We start from the raw sequence: 22613 nt of genomic DNA, 5'->3' as shown, positions 1-22613 counted from the left end.
ATGTCTTGAAGGAATAGCCAAGGCATGATGTTGAGCAGAAAAAGGCAATCTCAAGAAAGTTTCATATTGTGTAATTCTATTCATGTAACAGTTTGAAGTGACAAAAATTAGAAATGAAAGACAGGTTTAGTGGTTGTCAGGTGTTAGAAATGGCAGAGGGAGGTGGGTGTGGTCATAAAAGGACAACAGGAAGGATCCTTTGGTGTTGGAACTGTATGTTCTTTACTATGGTATTAAATACATGAACCTGCACAGGCCAATTGTATAGAACTTAATAGACACAAAAATTAGTACAAGTAAAACTGAGAAATCTGAGTAAGACTGGTGGATTGTATGAATGTCAATATCCTGGTTGCTGTAGTATAGTTTTGTAAAATGTTACCGTTGGGAGGAAACTTGGAAAAAGTATAAAAGTGTCTCTCTCTATGATTTCTTACAACTACATGTGAATCTACAATTATCTCAAATAAAATTTTATTTAATTAATAAAATAGAGCCTGGATTTCACCTTTAACATCTCATCTTTGCTATCCTCACTCATCAGGAGTAGGTCTTTGTTAAAAGTCACCTTTCTTCCTCTTTCCCCCCCCCAGTTTCTCTGGGGAGGAGGTCTTGACTGCAATTCTTGGGTGAGAGTTTTGGACAAGGAAAACCCAGAAAGCTGAGGCATGGAGTGTCTTGGGGGGTAAGTGAGACACAGTCTCTGCTTACTCCAGCGTCACAGCCTGTGGCTGTAGTAAATCAAGAACAAAAGCAAGTCTCCAAAGGCACACCCTTGCTCCCCACTAAAAAATTAGTATGTTACACCCATAGCGTGGTAGATAGATTCTCTTGTCTTGTAGGATCATCTCACCATGTGGTTCTGAGGTTACTGGCATAGTTAGATCAAGAAATCAAACCAGTGGCACTCTGTCCTGTTCATCTCTGTACCTCCTAGCACAGGGGTGTCCAGTAAGCATTTGTTGAAGGAATGAATGAATGAATGAGTGAGTGAATGAATGAATTCTGAGCCTGACTTTATTACTGTTCACTTCCACTTGGGTGAGGGGGGGATCAGAAGAAGTGGCTCTCTAAGAGAAATGTTACATGGTTGTTCTTGTTGAGATTGATTTCTCAAGACTGGAATCAGTGCCGTCATAATACTGTTTTATTTTCTTCCCACTGATTTGCATTGTAGGAATTTGTTCTGGTTGATCAATTTTATACAAAAGTTAGGAGTATTGGGCTAGAGGCTTGATGAAGAAAGTGAATTTAGCCTTTTGGATCATGGCAAGTTGTCCTCTCTGGATTTTTAATATTAGGAAAAGCATCATTTAACAAAACTGGATTTAAGGATTGGGACAGGAACCCATGCTTAGCTGGCAGCCTAACCATTCCCTTCATGTTCCTGTTGCCCCCTGCCACTTCTGAGCTATCTTCCCAGGAAATGGATTCATCCAAGATGTTTTGCAAATTCTCTATGATGGATGGATTGAAGCTACACCTTATTTTCTAAGCATCTCTGTAAAGCCAGCTCTGCTTGGAACAGATAATTTCTTCACAGTTTCAAGAGTCTCACTTCATGAGTTTTTGAATAAATGGCTTCACAGAGTGAAGAATATCAGCAGAAGTGTCAAGTGGCCTACTGTATAGGTGAAGGAAGGTTGAGTTTGGGGCTGCAAAGGGTGCATGCTCCAAACAGAAGTCACTGGCCCAATTAGCCTAGTATCTAATCAGTGATCAACCAGCCTATGCAAGTGGTTGTACTCAGTGTGTTTTTGGCCTCAGCAGGAGAGTAGGCCTGTGGAGCTTCTTATCCTGATGACCAATAGACTGATGGTTGTATGGGATGTCTGATTGGTCTTGGGGCACCAAGCTCTAGCTTAAATGATGCCCTGTGGGGGAATATACTTGTTTGCTTCTGCATTTATATAGACATGGCACTTAATAGAGCATACTTTTGATGCTACTGTGGGATGGTGACAATGTCAGAGCCAACAGGTAAAGTGTTAGGAACCAAAGTACTAGATACCCACAGTGAGCAATTGCTTGACTGTGGAGCCCATTGAGGTTGGGGGAAGGACAGGGGGCTGCCTTGAATTGTAGATCCCTAAGGAAACATGATCTACTGAATCAGCACTGTGCCTCACATATTCATGTATAAGTCATGTAAACCTGCTGTCTACAATAATCAGCATAGGAATTTGACACTTTTGAAGTCTTTTTTGGAAATGTGAAAGTGTAGAGGGAAGAGGGGGAAGCAAATCCGCCAAAAAATAAAATTTTGCTCTTTGTTCTCTGTAAACTCCCACAGACTTTCCCTGACACTTAGCCTAGAAAGATTCTTCCTCTTTCTTTTTTTTTAATTTAAAAAAATTTTTTTTAACGTTTATTTATTTTTGAGACAGAGAGAGACAGAGCATGAACGGGGGAGGGTCAGAGAGAGGGAGACACAGAATCTGAAACAGGCTCCAGGCTCTGAGCTGTCAGCACAGAGCCCGATGCGGGGCTCGAACTCATGGACCGTGAGATCATGACCTGAGCCTAAGTCGGACGCTTAACCGACTGAGCCACCCAGGCGCCCCTCTTCCTCTTTCTTGATTAACTCTTTATTGTATACTCTCTGGCTTCTTTGGGCTGAATTATGTGTCAACACCCACCCTCTGCATATGTGCTCTTGCTAATTACTGGGGATCTGTACTGCAGAGGAGACTATAGTGCTGGACCAGCAACTTAGAATCTTTCCTCTCTGGAGCAGGGCATGATTTAGAATGTAAGACAGAAGGGGGAAAGATTGCAACTTATATACTTTGTAAAGTGTTTTATTTTATTCCTATGACATGATTTTGCTAAGTCTCAAGTGTGTTTAGAGTACTGCTATGACCAAAATAATAGAAATATGTCTAGAAGGTCACTGGATTCATAGAAGATTTTCATCATTTAAATTTTCCTAATCAGTAGGTATAAAAAGTACGACTATAATCAAGTAAGGGAGCTGTGAAATGTTTAGGTATTCTTGTTCTCGAAAGAGGTAGAGGAATCTGTAGGTTGAAAAATGCCACTTTTCAACTGTCTCAAGTGTTTTTGTGCTTTTATTTATTTTTTAAAAATTTTTTTTTAACTTTTTTTTTTTTTTTTTTTTTTTTTGAGACAGAGAGAGACAGAGCATGAACGGGGGAGGGTCAGAGAGAGGGAGACACAGAATCCGAAACAGGCTCCAGGCTCTGAGCTGTCAGCACAGAGCCCGACGTGGGGCCTGAACTCACGGACTGCGAAATCATGACCTGAGCCGAAGTCGGCCGCTTAACCGACTGAGCCACCCAGGTGCCCCGTTTTTGTGCTTTTAAAAAATGTTTTGAAATTTCTTTTTTTGTGATTTAGCTTAACCAGTAGAAGGGTAAATGGTCTCACTCTGCAGTATACTTGTGATTGAAATAAAATCGCTAATGGAATAGTGGCTCTAAGCAGTGATTATCAATAGTTACCACAAACACTAGGTGAAAGGTCATGGGGAGATTTTTTAGTGGGTGAATCAGGTTGACCTCTCCTGAACTCATTGATTATCACGAAAAGTGAAAAAACCCCAGACATTCTATGCCTCCTGATGTGGTACAGTAAGAAATCACAGCATTATCTATGGCATGCTGTTGCTAAAAATACTGAACCTAGGGGTCTCTAGATCCAATTACCAGTTTATAGAAAATGCAGCAGAAAGGGAAGTGTGTTGGATGAATCCACAATGATGATAACTAATTTTCTTCAACAAATGTATGGAGAAGAAAGGGAGAAAAAACTGTTTTGGATTAAAAGAGACTTAAGACACTAATAAATGCTGTTTGTGGGCTTTGGCTCCTGATTTAAATAAATTTACTATAAGAATACAGTTTTGAACCCAGGGAAAAATAAGACAGGTTATTAGGTGAGAATAAGAAATTCTTGTTAATTTTGTTTGGTGAGATAATGGCAGTGTTGGTGATATTAAAAAGAAAAATGTGTCAATCACTTTGAGATATGTGCTGAAGTATTTATGGATGAAGTGGTAGCAGTTGGGATTGGCTTTGAACTACAATAATAAATAAGGCAGGGAGCAGAGCTAAATGCAAAATGGCAGAATTGTTGGTAATTATTGAAGCTGGGCATTGGTACATGGGGTTCATATTTTATTCTACTTTGTAGATTTGAAAATGTCCATAATCAGTGGTTAAACTATAACTGAAACACATTCTAGTTTTGTTTGTTTGTTTGTTTGTTTGTTTGAAGGGCTTAGGGAAATGCAGCTGAAGACATACATAATGGAATAGGCCATGCCTCTCATTGATATTTCCATTTTTCTTTCTTTCTTACGGATGTATTTTGTGCATGTCTGTGGAATTAGGAAGTGGGAGTACTGTTGTCCTAGGCTTGGGCTCTCTTACTTGAGGAGAAGAAAGATTCAGAGGAGGTGGTGCTAGTCAGATGGGGGAAATATGGGAGGGGCAGTGCTGATTTAACTGTCTGAGGGGTTGTTGAGTGCTATATTCTGGGTATTTGTGTCCCCCCAAAATTCATATGTTGAATCCTAATGCCCAATGTGATGACGTTAGAATGTGGGGCCTCTGGGAGGTGATTAGGTGATGATAGTGGAGACCTTACAAATGTGATTAATACTCTTGGGGCACCTGGGTGGCTTAGTCGGTTAACCATCTGACTTTGGCTTAGGTCATGATCTCATGGTTCATGAATTTGAGCCCAACATTGGGCTTTGTGCTGACAGCTTGGAGCCTGGAGCCTGCTTCGGATTCTGTGTCTCCCTCTCTCTGCTCCTCCCCACTCACTCTGTCTCTTTTTCTCTCTCAAAAATAAATAAACATAAAAAAATGTGATTAATACTCTTAATAAGAGAGACCCCCAAGTCTCTCCTGAGCCCCTTTAACCATATGAATATACAATGAGAAGTCTGTGACCCAGAAGAGAACCCTCACTTGACCATGCTGGGTAGTCTTATCTCAGATTTTCAGCCTCCAGAACTGTGAGAAATAAATATTTGATCTTATAAGCTACTCAGTCTGTAGTATTTTGTTATAGCAGCTAGTACAGACCAATATATTGGGCCATGTTTCTTCTTTTTTTTTTTTTTTCTTCTGTTAAGTTTATTTATTTATTTTGAGGGAGAGGGAGAGAGAGAATCCCAAGCAGGCTCCACACCATCAGCACAGAGCCCTCTGCCAGTCTTGAACCCATAAACTGAGAGATCAATGACCTGAGCCAAAATCAAGAGTCAGATGCTTAACAGACTGAGCCACCCAGGTGCCCTGGGCCATGTTTTTTCTAGCATGTTTCCCTTTTCTGCTAAACTTGAGGCCTGAGACTATGTCTCAGCTATTGAGCTATCATCAGTGCTTGCCTGAATATCTGGGAAAAAGTTGGACACTTCATAAATGTTGACTTGATGAATAATTACATTTCAATTAGTTGGCACCAACTTTTTGTATGAGTGACCTAGTGAGGGCTTTAACAAATAACCAATGCAGCAAGTATGTTAACCTAAACAAATCCTTAGTCTTGAAGAGAAAATAGCCACTATTAGGTGTCAGGAACATTATGCCACATAAATACAAATCATCTTCATTATAGCTAGGCACTGGGCTAATTTGGAGATGGAGTCACGGTACTTGCTTTTCAGCCTCATGAATTCTTATTATCATCTCGCTGGTTATAACAAACAAGTATAATGCTGAAAATACTAGTTTCTTAGGGACAGTATTACAGGTGTGGAGTCACAAGATTACTTGCAAATGAGGAGACAAAGGGGCTTCAATGAAATTATTTCCTATTAAGTGTAGTAAACATGTACAATATGTTATTATTAAGGACCTTTGAGGCAGGCCACATTAATGAGGTATCGAGACAACTAAATGAGATTTTATGTTAAAAAATGATGATAAAGTGAGAAAACGATGAATGTAGAGAAAAGAGAAAATGGAAAATGAAGAAAACAAAAAGGAGCAGATATGATGAAAATTGCCCTGCCATTCTGTGGCAAGAGTGAAAGCAAATCTAATGACTTTCTCTGCTTTCAGTTTTAAAAATAAGACACATTTCTCAGATATGAAATGTGGTCCATTATCTGCCAATGGTGTTCTGAGTTGTCTTCAGGCAGCAACTATATGCCATAAAATAAACTTTAAACTATCCACCCCCTCCTTTTTAGCAGTGGCACAAATCTAGCTGTTTGGAAAATTGGTTCTTGATGACAATTTTTCTGCCCTTGCTAGAGAAATTCATTGATGAGTGTGATGTGTGTGTGCATTAGTATATGTATGCTGTGGTTCATAGATTTTATGATAAACATCTTTTTTACATTTTAACATCTCTGAAAACAAGGTATATATGTCAGGGTATAACTGGCAACATTTTTCGCCCTTTCTTGATGGCTCACAAAGTAATGTCGCCTGTTATAATAAGTCACATCTTAGTTTGTAAATTTGATTTATTTAGAGGAGGGGATAGGGGTGAAGAAGAAGGAAGAGGACAGAAGTAGGAGGAAATTTGATGCTTTGTATAATGGCATAATTCAGAAAACAAAATTTCTTTAGTTCTTATTATTTATATGACTATCTGGGAATAAAAATACCATTTACTTATATTCTTTGGATGAATCCATGAAAAATTGTTAAACTCTTCCTTCTGAATTCCTCACTTTTTTCTCCTACCCCTTCTTGGCTTCTTACATACTTCAGACTTTGGCTCGGTGCATGCTGCACCCTTGCAGCTTTCCAAAAGGTGTACATGACTTAGATCAACTGTTGGTTTGAGAAGAATCAGCCAGGACAAGATCTGAAAACAGCACCAGGGCCATACCATAAGGTGGGACATAGAGGCTCCTTAATACATGAGAGAATTTCACTTCTGCTAAGTCCAAACACATCGATGTGTCCCTAAACTGTTCTCCTCTTTCTCATTCTGGGATTTCTGGGAGCAACCTCATACTGGATGCTAAGCAAGTGTGAGCTTCAGCTCAGCAATTATGAAATAAAGGAGACTTGGTTCTCTCCCACCGAGAGGAATGCTTTTCACCCTTCAGAGAAATTCCTTTTCCTTTCTTATTTTTTAAAAGTTTATTTGAGAGAAAGAGAGAGAGAGAATGCAAGCATGCACAAAGGGGGAGGGGCAGAGAGAGAGAGAGGGAGAGAGAGAAAATCCCAAGCAGGCTCTGTGCTCAATGCTGAGTTCAGTGTGGGGCTTGATCCCATGATCCTGGGATCATCACCTGAGCCAAAATCAAGAGTTGGATGCTCAACTGACTGAGCCCCCCAGGTGCCCTGCTTTGTTCCTCTCTGCAGCTGCAGGTCTTTGGGATTCCCACTTAGAGGTGAAGACCTTAACTAATGATGGGCTCAGTTGGCATGTCATCTGTCACACAGAGGAGAGAGTGAAGCTGGAAACCCAGTACCTAGTATTCTCAGGTCAGGAGTCATGAATGTTGTGTTTTCATGCAGGATCAGGAATCTCTCACACTTATTTCGATTTTGTGATACAACTGAACTCAGATGAATATATGAGAGACTACACAGCCCTGGTGGGATCAGGAAGATGATACTGCTGAATGTTATGAGGGAGAGAGCAAAGGTGTCTCTCTGGATATTGGCTGCTGACAATTAGGTGATGAGTTTGGGTAGTAGGTAATAGAGAGAAGGTTGCAGCATGCAGTCACTGGCCATATCTATCACCCAAACAATGGGTAAAAATCCAGTGGAAAATATTCATCAAGGCCATTGAGTCAAATTAGTGTAGGTAAGGTTTAATAGTTCTGGGAATACACTGATTGCAGACAGTAGAAATTTGGTGATGTTCACTCGTGTCCTCTGGAAATGTTCTTTTATGCATCCAGTTTCATCAGACCTAATCATTCCTTGCCAGGAAACAAACAAAACGTCGCCTCCCTTTTGGAAATATTTCATCATTGACAGAAACATAATTTCACTTGCCAGCAAGAGAAATGTTGACACTGACAAGAAGATAGTACCTTTTACCTTCAAAACTGTTTTATAGGAAACAATTTAAGCTAAAATAACTTTTTCTTTTTTTCTCAGTTTTATCAGGAATGATTACTCCCTTTGCTGCTCTGCCACATCAGTTCACATCTAATAGTACCCAAGACTGATCTGATTAGTTTCTAATTTAAAATAAAGGTTAACTATCCCCAGGTCAGACTTTGGAGTTGGGGCATCTATGGGGACCTTGGTCAAGGTTTAGTGTCTTGGTATGTTAACCTTGTGGCTGTGAGGGGGTGGAGGGGACATGAAAGCTCAATGCTGTGAGGACCCCAGTGCTGGGGCTGCCTCTGAGCATCATCACTATGTTGAACAAGGTCCCTGCAGGGAGAAGAGCTGTCCCAGGTCCTAAGCAGGATCTGCATGGGAACAGGGGAGAGGAGTCAGGCAGGAGAGAACCAAGGAGAGTAATAAGGGAATTGGCTACCTGTCTATGTCCCCAACTAGAGGTGGATACCTTGTGCCTTGGGAGTCGCACTGCCTACCTTTAAATCCTGACTCTCCCCCTTACTAGCTCAGTGACCTTTGGTGAGCTACTCTTTCTGAGTCTTCGTTCTCTCATCTGTAAAATGAGGATAATAGTGATTCCTACTTCATTACAGGCTTTGATGATAATGCATGTAAATCATTTAGCTTAGTTCCTGTCATGTAATAAGTGCTCAATAAATGTTGCACTAGCTTTTTATTCCTTCATCAATCATATTACTCTTTCTCATCAGACTGTGAACTCTTCTGGGATGAGAATTCTATTTTATTCATAATTTTACTCTTGAATCTTCTTTCACCTCACCAGCCTTAGAATGGCCCTAAAAGTGGTCTTGCCTTGTTTCCATGACATCGTCCTCCCTGGTTCTCCTCACACCTCTCACTAGCTGCTCCTTCCCACTTTTCTTAATCCAGATCACTAAACATCAGCTTCTTGTTTGGGCTACTCCTCTCTCTTTATTCTTTCCTCTAACTCCAGAATTGGATTCTCCTGAGCTGAACTTCCCTCTTGAGTCCCAGACTCACATAGCTGGATTTTTACTAGACATCTCCACTTAGATGTTTCACAGGTCAGTCAAATTTCAGAAACCAAGAGTTCAAAATAAAAACTATTGTTCCCCTTCTGTCCTTATCAAATAGTCTCAATATGTGGCTTCACCGTCCATCTAATTTGTCCAGCAGAAACCTAGTATCTCATTTTCCATAGTTGGTCTATTGGCAAGCCCTTTTAGCTCAGCCTGCAAAAGATCTCAGAGCCAGCTCCTGCCCTCCACCTCTATGCTGCCAGTCTAATCCAGGCCATCTTTGTTTCTTTTCTGAGTATTGTGGCAGCCTATAAACTGTTCTCCCTATCTCTACCATTGGCCTCTGACAGTCCATTTTCCATGTGCATCAGGTAAATCTTTAAAAAAATAATTGGATCATGTCCCTTCTGTGTTTGAAATCCATCATGGCTTCCTGTGTACACAGTATAAAACCCTGTGTCCCCAAAGAGCTTATAGATCCCTGCAGGATGGGGCCCTGCCTGATTCTCAAGCATCCTGCATTCCCATTTCCTACACTCAGTATTCTCCAGTCAGATGAGCCTTCTTTAAGTTCTTTCATGCTCTGGGGTCTTTTCCTGGATTGTTCCTGCTGCTTGAAATACCTTTCTCCCAGGCTGCCCCTCCCATTCTTTGGAGCTTGTTTGGAATTGTCACCTTCCAATGTGGGCCACCCTTCCTCTAGTGTCCTATGTCCCAGCCTCCTTCATTTTTTTTTTCATAGCACATTCCAAAATTTGAAATTTGTAATTCTTTTATTTAATTGTTGTGTGTTCCTTTATCTCACCAAGGCATAGGGAACTGCATCTAGGTCATTTGCTGAGGTATCCTCAGTGCCTAGCATAGTACCTGGCACATTGTTACACTCTGTAAATACCTGCTGAATGAATGAGTCCAACAAAGTGTTCAGTCGATATGCATTGAATGAATGAACAAAATGATATGTAAAAGTGATTTTTTTTTTTAGGCTCTTTGGCATTGTTACCAAGAGATAAAGTATTACTTAAGCTCAATGGATACAGCATGGTGTAGGGGATAGATTGGGGACTTTGGTGTAGCTTGAGTTGTGGCTCTGCCTTTTATTAGCTGTGTGACCTTGGAAGTGTTTCTCAACCAGTCTCAGCTTTAATTTTTTCACCTATAAAATGGGGAATTAAACCTCTTTATATCACAGGATGTCATGAGAAGTAAATGGGATAATGTATGTAAATCTCCTGGCATAGAGCTAGCACAAGAGTGGCACTCAATACCCAGTTATTCATTTTTTTCTTCTACCAGATACAAAACTGTGGAGTTTCAGATATCAGTGAGTTAGTGAGAAGCATATTTTGGAAGGAGAGAGGTCTTCTAGGTGCTGGCTTTTTCCTCTCCTCTCACTTTCTAATTATACTGCATTAGGAATTTCAGATCAGTGCAGGAAGCACACTTTTTCCAGCAGTAGAGGTTGCCAGTCACTGTGGAATTTATAGGCCAGGTAATTGCCTTTGCTTATTTTTCCTCAAAGTAGCAAATTTCAAATTTTAAACTCTCAGATCCTTCTGTTAAGAATATAACTACATTTGGGGGTAAAGCCAGTGCTATTTCCCCCCTAATTTTCTCAACTATGTTTCATAATCCCCTCCTGACTTCTACCTCCATGACCTGAAAAGTCCACTCAAACAGTTACCTGGAGGCCACTAAGAGCTCCTAACCCCATTTCAATAAGTGGCACTGTCTTATTTGTCCAAAAACCTGCTTTCTGCTCTTCATTATGTTCCTCTGAATAGATGATTGAGCTTTTCCTGGGATCCTCACCACTTCCTCTCACTTGGCTTCTGGACTCTTTAATTTCTCTTTTCTGTGTCGCCATTGTCCCTGTTCCTACCATCTTTCCTTCTCTTTCTTATTCAATCCCACATTGGTCCCTTATCCCCACTGTCTCTCCATTAAATGCATCATCTTTTTGTTCTCTGGCCTTCTTGAGTAGTGCAATTGGTGGAGCAAATGCTTGGGACCCAGTATCACATCCGCGAGTCTGTCAGTGATTTCAGCTACAGCTATGGAGAACAATTTCAAACCCTCCTTGCTTCTCTGCCTCAGGGCGTTCTCCAGTGCCAAGGTAGCCTGGAAGTGCAGGGGAGTCATCACCCCAGCTACAACTCTTAACCAATGGGGGATTGGAGCAGTGACAGTCTTGGCAACTGATTGGATTTGGCATTTGAGGGGCACAGAGGAGTGCAGGATGGCTGGCAGGTTGCTGAGGTCAACTCCAGGGATGGTGTTGTCAAGATAGAAGTCATAGGTGAAGTATCATGTGAGGGTTAGTGACCTCAGGGCAGGGATCATTTTTTTTTTTATCTATCTTTGTATTCCCAAGATTTAGTATAGTATCAGAACCTAAGTGTTCACAAAATGCTCACTGAAAGAGCAAACCCATTTCTTCATGTGCCAGTGCCTTTAGGGAAAGCTGTTACATTGGTATGGCTTTCTGTAGAAAGCCAAGTGCAGCTACCCAGTCACCATAATATTATGCTGGAGATATTGATGGATTTTTCTCTTTGGATGTTTGTTCCATTGTCACACAAAACATCAGTATTAGATTCATAAAACTGCTATTTCTTTGTCATTTGTCAAGCCACTTTGGAAGTCATTTGCTTTTGGAGGAATTAATCTTCTAGAATATCAGTGTTACATGGTATTTCAGGTAAGCATCCTAAGTGGTTCAGCAAACGTAAATTGTTTAGCATTTATATATCACTTATATTCTCCAGGAGTTCAACATTAGTTAATTCTCATGATACTTAGAGATAAGTGTCATCTCAAGTCATGATTTGTATATGTTTCAAGTTTATAAGTGTTCTCTGCCTGCTTTTTTTGTCACTAGCTATTTCATTTTCCATCACCAAGACTTCCATTTAATTTTGTTTATTGCACTCTTTGTGGAACTGGGAAAATATGGTAACTTTTGTTTGATGTACAACCATTATTTGAATAGCTTTTGGCTCAGAGCTAACCTCAAAGGTCCTGGGTCTTGCCTGGACATCTAGGAATTAATCTAATCTACATCTAGGAGTTAATCCCAAGGAAACAAATGATGATTAGTGTATTGCTTATAACAGAGGAACATTGTACACCCCCTGCCATACATGTCCTTCAGTAGAGAGTGGCTGAATGGGTTGTGGTTCATATACATGATGGAATACAACAAGGCCACTAAAATGGTCACGCAGCAGTACATGCACAGACATGAAAAGATATTCCTGAAATAGTGGAGTGAAAAAAATTGGACAATGCATATACAGTCTAATTCCATTTTTGAGTATCTGAGAATATATGCATATTTATATATGTACAAGCATCTGTATATTTGTATATATGTGCATCTTCCCATTAACAATGGCTATGTCTGGGAAGTAGGCTGGGACTGCTAACAGAAATCCAACTGGTCCCTTAGCCTGGTTGAGACATTGGGAGACTCCTTGGAATTGGTCCACTTAGGCTTTCTAACTTCACTCATCATCCTTGTGTTAGTGATCCCTTCTTCTTATTTTTTAGAAAATTAGGCTTGCCTGGCTTCTGGCTGGTGCTCTCAGCTGCTGCCTGCTCTATATTCCTGCTTATTTCACGGTGCCCCGACCCCTGATGTGGGTGCCCCTCATATCACTGGGGTTTGGTTCTTTATTAGTCCATGAGCACTGTGGTTGTTCTTTGCCAAGCCTGGTGCTTTTTGGACTTGACTTCTTTGCCCCTCTCCTGGCTCTGTCTGCTATATGTATGCCCATTTAGTCAGCTTGCTGCTGTGGTTTCTTAGCCACCTGCAGCGAGGCCATGCCATCTGTTTGGCTTTTGCTCATCTCCAATGTGTTCTTTCCATCTCCCATACGATCTCCACCACCCCCATGCCTTTCACTGCCCACCTGGTGGGACCTGTCACTCATTCCTAGAGAATGTCCAGGACAGTGAGGTTGAGTGGCAGTGAGTTCACCTTCCATGTGGGAGGACTGGCTGAGATCCAGACTTTGCTGATGACCCTGTCCTGCCATTCTCTATTAAGCATGACTTGTGCCTGGGATGGATGACATTGTCTTTCCATGGAGAATTGGGCTTAACATGTGCATGGAAAATGGCATCACTGATGGGTAGAACAATGGAAATTAGGGGGAAAAAAGTTCCTGAAACCAGAAATGATGTAGTGCTATACTTTGAAAGCATTACCCAAATTCATTATCTCTTTTCTCAGAGACATTTCTTTTTCCATCATTGGAAAGAAGAGCCAGAACCATAGATATTCTTAGGCAGATGAACCTGAGCTTGAATACTGGTTCTATTATTGATTATATGATAATCTTGGGAAAGTTGATTACCCTTTTTGACTTTCACTTTTCTCACTTGCTAAAAGAAGCTTAGTAATAATAATAATGATGCTAATAGTTACTTATTGTGTATTTACTAGAAGCCAGCCACTATGCTAAACCCTTTAATTTAATCCACCTAACAGCAGTATGGTAGGTATCATTAGTTTCCCTTTTTATAGATTGGGAAAAGAAAAATTTAAAGATATTATTCAAGTTCAGGCAGCATGTAAGGCATGGAGCCTGTATTTGAACTCAGTCAGCCAACTACGAGCCTATATGCCAAGAGCGCCTCTCCTATGAACCAGTGTAGAAGTAACTCATTCAGTGCCAGCACATACTAAGTGCTTAAAAAATGCCCCCTCTTGGGGCCTCCTGAGTTGACATGGGTTCAGGCTTTAGAGTCAGGTGTCCTCCTCTTTATGGGTATCTGAGGACTTTACAACTAAAACCCAAGAGGGGGCCAACTGCAGCTGTCTGTCTCATATCTGAGGCTGTAGACTGTATCTTTCATTCCCTATGTGACAGTGAGCAATGAAATTTCAGTTTATGATCTCCCATTTTCTTTATGGAGCCTCTGTTCCTATGCCTCATCAATCACTGTCACTTTGAATTTTTGCAGTGTCTTACAAAATCAACCTATGTTGACGTTTCCGTTGGTTTAAAGCTCCTTTAGTGAAGATCTCGGGCTATCTTGTCTTCTGAAATAGGCATTGTACCACATAGAATCTCCAATAACAAACCTCAACAATGAAAATGAGGACACTAGCAATTATATCAAGTACCACCATGATTAATGTTACCCCAGGCCTCACCACAGACACCCACTGTTTGGTGCACTAAGTGCTGAGATCAGGGATCTCAAACTCAAATTCCTGCCAGGCCAGGCAGGAGCTTAAATAAGGAAGTAGGTCACATGGATGGCAGTGAACCTAGAGCCTGTGGCGTCACCAGAGAGATGACTGCTACCTCGCTCTGGTCGAATGTTGCCAATGTGGAGTATAGGCTTAGTTCTGTCCGATCTTTGCATTTTTTAAGAGAAGCAGTAAATATGGATTTTTATGTGTAGTTTCCAAATGTAAAAATGTTGACAAATAATTTACATTAAAAAAATCCTCATCTGTAGGCTGTATACCATTTGTTTTATATGATCTGATCTAACCCTTGTAGGTCATGAGCACCATACAATAATAACAGTATTATCATAAGCCATGATCATGGGAAAGTGGATATAATCAAAAGTTTATGTATCAAAGGTTTCTAGAGAGGCGTTGTAAGGCTTTGTTGTTGTCACTTTAACAGGCCTCCTGGGACTCCAAAGCATTCACTAATGTGACTGGACTAATTGTTGTGGTTTCCATGTCAGTTCCAGGCTCCCATCCTGGGTTCCTCATTTTTGTTCCTTTTTGGCTGTAACATTCCTTGTGCTCTCTTTTGGCTTGATCTCTCACCAACTAAGCACATTTTTGTTGCTGCACAATGAAGCTCTTCCAGAGGTGGGTTCTCCCCAGGTAGCTTCCACAAGCCCTCAGAACTTTTGCCTGTGCTGCTCTTGCCTAGGAGGCCCCTTCTGCCATCTACTCCACTGAGAATCCTTGAGGTGGAAGTCTATGTGTGAATTCCAGCCACATAATGTGATTTCTGTGTGTCAACACTGGCCAAAGGACACAGAAGACCCTTAACAAAGATCTCACCTAGTGTGTCTGGTCCCCAGCAGGGCCTTCATAGTCATCACTAGATGCAGGCTTGTGCCATGGTTACTGTGATCCACATCATGCCCGTAACCAAGGAATTCCCAACAGCTGGTTCAGGATGGAACTGAGAGCATAATGATTCCTGATATGTCTTGGTTCCTCACCTGGGACTGAGGTGGACACAGTGGCAACACTGAGCCTATGGTGATGGACTTGGTCAAGAGGAGAGGCAAGGTTATATTGTTAGGAGAGAAGTCCTCGGAGAACTCTGTACGATCAGGGGTGGTGTTCTTGTTTACTGATGGGTTGGAATAGGTGGTTAGCATCAATGCTGTGAATAATCAGAGGGTATTTGAAGACTATTTTTATGTCAACATAAAGGTTTGGGTCAGGCCAACTTTAAAATTCTCTGGTCTGTGAGAGAGTTGATTACATGATCTTGGTTCATTTTCTGGCAGATGAAACCTATGTATTGAAGTGTTCTGTTTGAAGAGCACTTAAAGCTTCTCGACATTTTCATTATTTTGCATCGAGTCTGGATCTCTTACAAGTATTGACCACCACTGAAGTTAGCAAAGCAAAAACTTGTTAGTTCATATTCATGGAACTCACACTTACTGGGAAAAGATAAAACAACAGATGTATATTGTTTTTAAATCTGAGGGCTTCCAACAAATGATGCCCCTTCTTCCTGGTAGAGCTTTGCTAGTCACTTGAAGCTGCTAACCATGGCCATATGACACAAGGAGCCTTTGCTGGGCTTGGCAGATGCAGTGTCCTATAACTGCATGTGGTTCACCCTCCTGGATGTCTTCCCCATTGATCATGCCTTGACTCTGAGATCCCAGAATGCTGGGAGGGAGAATATCATGGCCTTGTAGAGCCTTCAGGCTCCAGGTTTGCATTTACCACAACTGATGGTTTCATTTTGACAAGTTAAATAGTCTTCCTGGTATATTCACCTCATGATTCATCACGAAGCATTAGCACAAGCTTGTGTGGAATGGAAAGTTTACAACATTGATTTGTTGAAATGAGGTAAGAGAAATGCTAGGTCCTCAGATGAGTGGGTGTCTTTAGGGCCAACCAAATTTCTGATCCTGAGCTCAGGAGGGGAAGGGTACTGAATTATGGTAAGTGGGACCAGGGCTTTAAATTTTTTCCCCAAAGCAATCAATGGTAGCTGAATTTGGGCCCTCACATTCCTGCCATGTGACCACAGTCATTCATTCCTCAAACATTTATTGCGTACCTACTCTGTGCCAGGGACTTTTCTAGATGCTGGGGATATAACAATGAATAAGAAACATCATTACTGGTCTCATGGATCTTTCATTCTAGTTTTGGAGAAAAATAAACACATAAGCAAATGATGTCACACAGTGATACATGTTGTAAAGAACAATAGGCTAATGGCATACAGAAAGATGGTGGGAGGCTGCTTTCTCAGAGCTGGTTGTGTACGGCACTCCAAGGTGGTAGATTCTAAGCTGAGACCCCAACCATGAGGATGAGGCAGCCATGTGGAGGTCAAGGGAAAGAGCACCTGGAACAGAGGAAGCAGCAAGGACACAGGCTCTGAAAAGACAACATGCTTGCCGTGTTTGAGGGATGAAAAAGGACCCATGCACCTGGAGCCTTGTGGGCAAAGGAGAGAGTGAGAGGAAATGGTGTCAGGACACATTCAGTCCAGGTGGGGCCTTATAGCAAGGTAAAGAATTTAGGTTTCATTCTAGTTGCCTCTTTTACCCAGGAGGAAGGAAGGTTCTGGGTTTAGAAAAGCAAGGATAATCATAGGCTTATGGATGGAGCCAGATAAGATGGAAACATTGTTAGTTACAAGTCAAGAGTCTAGACCTAGGCATGTCCACTCCAAAGCATGTGCCTTTCTGACCCCTTCTGCCTCCTTCTCTATCTCATACTGAAGAGAAAGGCTGTGTGTTAAAGAGGATGTGGTTCTGGAGCTCACCTACCCCCTCCAACTGTAATCACATAATGCTCTGAGCCTCAGGGTCCTTATTATGCAGAAGCCTCAGGTGAGCTTAAAGGCCTCAGCTGGGCATTACCTGTGAGCAAAAGGTTTTTACAGCCCTCGGGTAATAGGGCTGAGAGAGGATTTCATCACAGTGTCAAAATAATCAAAGTGCATTTTATGAAGAATAGTAGGTGTTACCCATTTCACTTGAGAACAGAAGAAGACAACAAATTTCTTTTAAGTGGAAGTTCTTAACTGATGTCCTTAGACCTCCAAGGGATCCATGAAGACAGTAGGGGGGTCCACAAGCTATTTTCCACATTTCAAAAAATCTCTAATGCCTCATGGAGCCACTTTGACAGATTCTGTTTGGCAGACTATATCTATTAAAGCTGAACACACACATACCTAGCAATTCCTCCACTAGGTACGGGCACTAGATACAGAGATGTTTACATATATTCCACAAACGGCAGGTGCCAGTATGTTCAGAGCAGTACTAATGGCAATAGCCAATACCTTGAAATTACCCAAATGCCCATCTATTGTAGAACTGATACATTGTTATATACTAAAATTTACTGTATTTATTATATTGCCTTGTGTGTAATAGAATATGCACAATGCCTGAGAATGATCTTCAACTCTGTAGTATGGATCATAGCTAATGTTCACAGGAAGTAGCTAGAGACAAAAAACACATAGTTTAAGAACCATTTACATAAAGCTCGAAAATAGGGAAACACTCTGGTACCTCAAGTCAGGATGGTGGTTACTGTTAAGGGGGGGTGGTGGTGCATGGTGACAGGAGGTGAGGTTGAGGGTGCTGATAATCAAGGGTACCGAGGATGTTCTGTTTCTTAATCTGGGTGCTGGTTATGTGTGTGTGTTCAGTTTGTAAAGATAAATTGAACATTATACTTTTGACACGTGTTTTCTATAGCATATTATACTTTAATTCAAAATTTTAAAAAATGTTTAATGGAAATTATATGATAACCATTTCAGCCCAGTTAGATATGATAGGCATTTCAGCTCAGTTAAATATGACTTTTCATAATATCAGAGAGGAAATTAATTGTTGCTGAAAAAATTGTTGGAAGGAAATGATTTTTTAAATATGGGTCCAACCCTGGGGAAAAATATGCACAATTTTCTGAGGGACCACTTATGGCAGCTACCTCTTTTCTTTCAAAAAGAATTTTTTTTAGTGTTTATTTTTGAGAGAGAGAGAGAGAGAGAGAGAGAGCGAGCCAGCCCAACACGGGGCTCAAACTCACAAACTGTGAGATCATCATCTAAGCCAAAGTCAGATGCTTAACCAACTGAACCACCCAGGCGCCCCTGGGGGACCACTTATGAAGGGCTTTAGGGCCATTTATTTAATTTTAAATAGAAAAATACAATTCAGAAAAATAACCCTCTGGGCTCTACTCTTTTCTTTTTTAATTGAAGTATAGTTGATGCACAATGTTACATTAGTTTCAGGTGTACAACATAGTGATTAGATGAGTCTATCCGTTATTAGTGGGCTTAACTTTTAAAACAAACTGTCTCATTCATTGGTGGCATGTGTGTTACCAAGGGAGTCCATGGAAAGTTTGTGGTATGTTCATGAATGTTGTAAGAGAATGTTGTCATTCCTCAATGACTTAGATTCACACTTGTAAGACAAAGGCAGGTGGGTTAAAGGTCTTTTCCTGCTGGCATTTTTAGATTGGCTTGTTAGGAGTTTCCTGGCTTGTTAGGAGTTTCCTGTTCAGCGAGAGAGAGAGGTGAGGGTCCTCAGTTCATCCGGACTCCTCTCCTAGCCCCATCAGAGAACTGCAGGTTGCTTGGCCATGTTGTCCAATGCTCTGATGCCACCTCCTGGTCAGTCATAAACAAGGAGGAGCTCAGGAAAGGGAAGCATTGGATGCTGAAAGATTGTCGTGTGGATCAAGGAGACAAAGGGCTTATGTTCTGCTAGGGCTAGAGCCTACTGCTCCTCTTGGCAACTGGGCAGCCTTCCACCATCTGCCAACTACCCCTTGCCACCATCTGCCAGACAACCAGCCAATCCAGCTTCCTGCCTGTTGTGTGACTCACTGCAGGGAGTCCAGGCAGTCCCTAGAACTGATCCAATCCATCCTGGTTTTGCAAAGACAATGCCAGAGTCAGGGTTACTGTAGGTGGTGGTGGGGAAGTGAGAAACTGCCACCACTATTGCCTTGTTTCGTTGAAGTAATTCTAGGACGATGGTGATGAATTGAATCTGATGCCTGCAGAAGCTGAGGGGCAGCTGACTCAGCCAGTGATGCATGACTGTGAGACACTGCTCTCCAGCAACCATTCTAGTCTTTACTCTCAGTGTCTACTCCTCTGCCTCCTCCTGACTCAGTGGCACAACTCAGATTTATCCCTGGATTAATGTAAATTACCAAATTTAGGAGTCAAACTCTTCTTGCCAATGATTGGTTTAGGGAGGGGAATTTATCCCAAATTTAGCCAAAGACAAGAGAGGAGAAATATATTGGGGTATATCTACCTGGTAAATGTTTTCTCACAGGGAAGAGTGTCTTTGTTGTCGTGTCTTGATGTACTAATCCTTGAAATGACCACAGCCGCCACGTTGTGACCATGAGGATAGAGACCTAGAGATAAGCTGGCATGGGTTTGGGTTGCTTGGGGGAACATGGAAAGAACCTGGATCCCTCAGGACAGAGCCCTTAAAAGAAATAATCCTGAGCTGTCCCACCTCTGGATTTCCTATTGTAGGAACTAATCTGTTTTCTTTATTATTTCTACCAGTTGAGTTTGGTTTTTGGTTACTTATAGCACAAACCTTCCCAATTTGAAGCTTCAATGTAACTTTTTCCCACCTGCAGTGCATATTGCCAACTTCCAGCTCAAAATTTTTATTTAGATATATCCTATAAACCATTATTCTTCAGACTCAAAATATCTGATCTAACTACTCATCTTTTCCTCATATCTGCACTAGTGGTTTCTGACTTCTCCTTTAGGCTGTCAGTATACCACACATACATAAACATAATCAGACAGTTTTATTTTCATTGTATAAAATAAAATTTTGTATCATTTATGAAATGCTTCCTGTGGGCAGTGCTTGTGCTAGTAACTTCATATAGACTCACATAAATTATTATATATCCTTAGAAAAATATTGGAGGATAGACAGTTTTATCCCCATTGCATAGGAAATTAAAGCAACAGAGCTGTTAGGTAACATTCCCTGAGACACACAGCTTATCTTGGCTGACTGGGAATTTGAACACAGTAGAGGCTTTCCCCTTCCTTTTGACCTGACCCATCTTGCATCTCCATTTTCATTTCCTCTTCCACTAACAATCTTCAGGTTTGGGTCCAAGTGTCTCACGCCTGGACTATCAGTGGAAATGTTCTAGACTCATGTGCCTGAATTCTAAGCTGGACGTCCCTGCTGTACCGATTTTCCTAGAATTGTGGTCATTCCACTTTCCCACTTTAAAATCATCAGTGATTTATCATCATCCGTGGCAGCAGTCACAGTGGCTGGCAGGTAATATAAATATGTAAAGTTCTGTTGAATGTAAGACTCTGGGCTCTAAACTGCTTGCACTGGGACCAAATGTCTTTCAAGACACCAGGAAATTCAAGTAAAAAGGCATAAGCGGCTACAAGTTTGTAAGCAATGGGCTTTAAGACAAAATCCACGTTTTTAATTTTTTTTTCTTTTCAAATTTTATTTCTAGTTAATGTACAGTGCAATATTGATTTCAGGAATAGAATTCAGTGATTCATCACTTATATACAATACCCAGTGCTCCTCATGACAAGTGCCCTCCTTAATACTCATCACCCATCTAGTCATCTCCCACCCACCTCCCTCTGTTTGCTCTCTATTGTTAAGAGTCTCTTGTGGTTTGTTTCTCTCCTTTGCTCTCTTTTTTCCTCCCTTGCGTGTGTTCATCTGTTTTGTTTCTTAAATGAGTGAAATCATATGGTATTTGTCTTTGACTGACTGACTTATTTCACTTAGCATAATACACTCTCTCTCCATCCTTCACGTAGTTGCAGATGGCAAGATTTCATTCTTTTTGATTGCCGAGTAATACTCCATTGCATATATACACCACATCTTCTTTATCCATTCATCAGTTGGTGGACATTTGGGCTATTGTTGATAGGGCTGCTGCAAACATCGGGATGCATGTTCCCCTTCGAATCAGTATTTTTATATCCTTTGGGTAAATACCTAGTAGTGCAACTGCTGGATTATAAGGTAGTTCTATTTGTAACTCTTTAAGGAAACGCTGTACTGTTCTCCACAGTGGCTGCACCAGTTTGCAGTCCCACCAAGAGTGCAAGAGTGTTCCCTTTTCTCTGTATCCTTGCCAACACCTGTTATTTCCTATGTTGTTAATTTTAGCCATTCTGACAGGTGTGAGGTGGTATCTCATCGTGTTTTGATTTGTATTTCCCTGATGATGAGTGATATTAAGCATCTTTTCTTTTCTTTTTTTAAAAATGTTTATTTTTCTGAGAGAGAGTGAGGGAGCAAGCACACAAATGAGGGAGGGGCAGAGAGCGAAGGAGAGAGAGAGAATCCCATGGAATTTCCTGACTGCCAGTGTAGATCCTGACATGGGCCTTGAACCCATAAACCATGAGATCATGACCTGAGCCAAAATCAAGCGTTGGACAATTAGCTGACTGAGCCACCCAGGTGCCCCTGAGCATCTTTTCATGTGAAAATCCACATTTTTAATCTTTGCCTTTAGGGTCGTCTAAGATTAAATCCCAAGCCAACTTCTTCCTGTCATCTCCTGGTCACTGTTCTTCTGAAGCCTCTTATTCAGAGACGTATGGGCCTAATCGCTCCATTGTCCCCAAATGATCTTGATCTTTATGCTTTTCCTCAGGCCTTTGTCCCAGGAATTTTGTCCATTTGTTCTAACCTATTACTCAGTGCCCTTGACCCAGTTCCTGTCTGTCTTCTCTGACAAAGCATTCCTGGAATTGCATAGCAGAGACTCTCTGGATTGAGAGAAGCTATGAAGCCCTTTAGGCCAGGCTCCTAGCTCAACTGTGCAAGGCATTTGCCACTCCTTAGCTTGAGCTCTGCTGGTGACAAAGGGTTCACCAATGCCTAAGATGGCTTATGCTACCACCGGGCAGCATTGCCTGTTCAAAGTTTTGTCATAGGTTAAGCCAAATCTTGTCATTCTAACTTCTGCATTTTGAGGTCCAACAGGATAAGCCTGCTTTTTCCTTTTAAATATTTGAAGAATAGTGGTTGTGTCCTCATCTTCTCTGAATGACCTCTCTCAGTTGCTCTCAAATCTTACCTGTATTCTGCAAGAGATCAGATTCATTGTTTTGATTGTCCAACCATGTTTCAAAGCCCTGTAAGGAAGCATTTGGCTTTTAGCAGTGAGCAGGTGGTTAGACCAAAGGGGAAAAAAAGTGGAGAGAAATACAAAGGTGACACAGTTCACAGTGCAGGAGTGATTCCTTTGAAAAGCCTTCCCTATAGAGTCATAATGTGTGTGTGTGTGTGTGTGTGTGTGTGTGTGTGTGTGTGTGTGTGT

At 41.3% G+C, this 22613-nt stretch overlaps 1 long non-coding RNA gene across 3 annotated transcripts in view; it reads left to right on the top strand.

Moving 5' to 3' along the window:
• Positions 1 to 22613, top strand: part of LOC125911656 (uncharacterized) — a 325018-nt gene that overhangs the window by 132649 nt on the left and 169756 nt on the right. For 2 of the 3 annotated variants that reach the window (XR_007454404.1, XR_007454403.1), the window contains exon 4: positions 6699 to 6825. The exons of the other annotated variant lie outside the window; for it this stretch is intronic. This is a non-coding gene — a long non-coding RNA (uncharacterized LOC125911656). The remainder of the gene's footprint in view (positions 1 to 6698; positions 6826 to 22613) is intronic. 3 annotated transcript variants of the gene reach the window in all.

Source organism: Panthera uncia (genome assembly GCF_023721935.1).
Source record: "Panthera uncia isolate 11264 chromosome C1 unlocalized genomic scaffold, Puncia_PCG_1.0 HiC_scaffold_3, whole genome shotgun sequence".
NCBI classification, from domain to species: Eukaryota; Metazoa; Chordata; class Mammalia; order Carnivora; family Felidae; genus Panthera; species Panthera uncia.
This window is presented reverse-complemented; position numbering and strand designations above follow the sequence as displayed.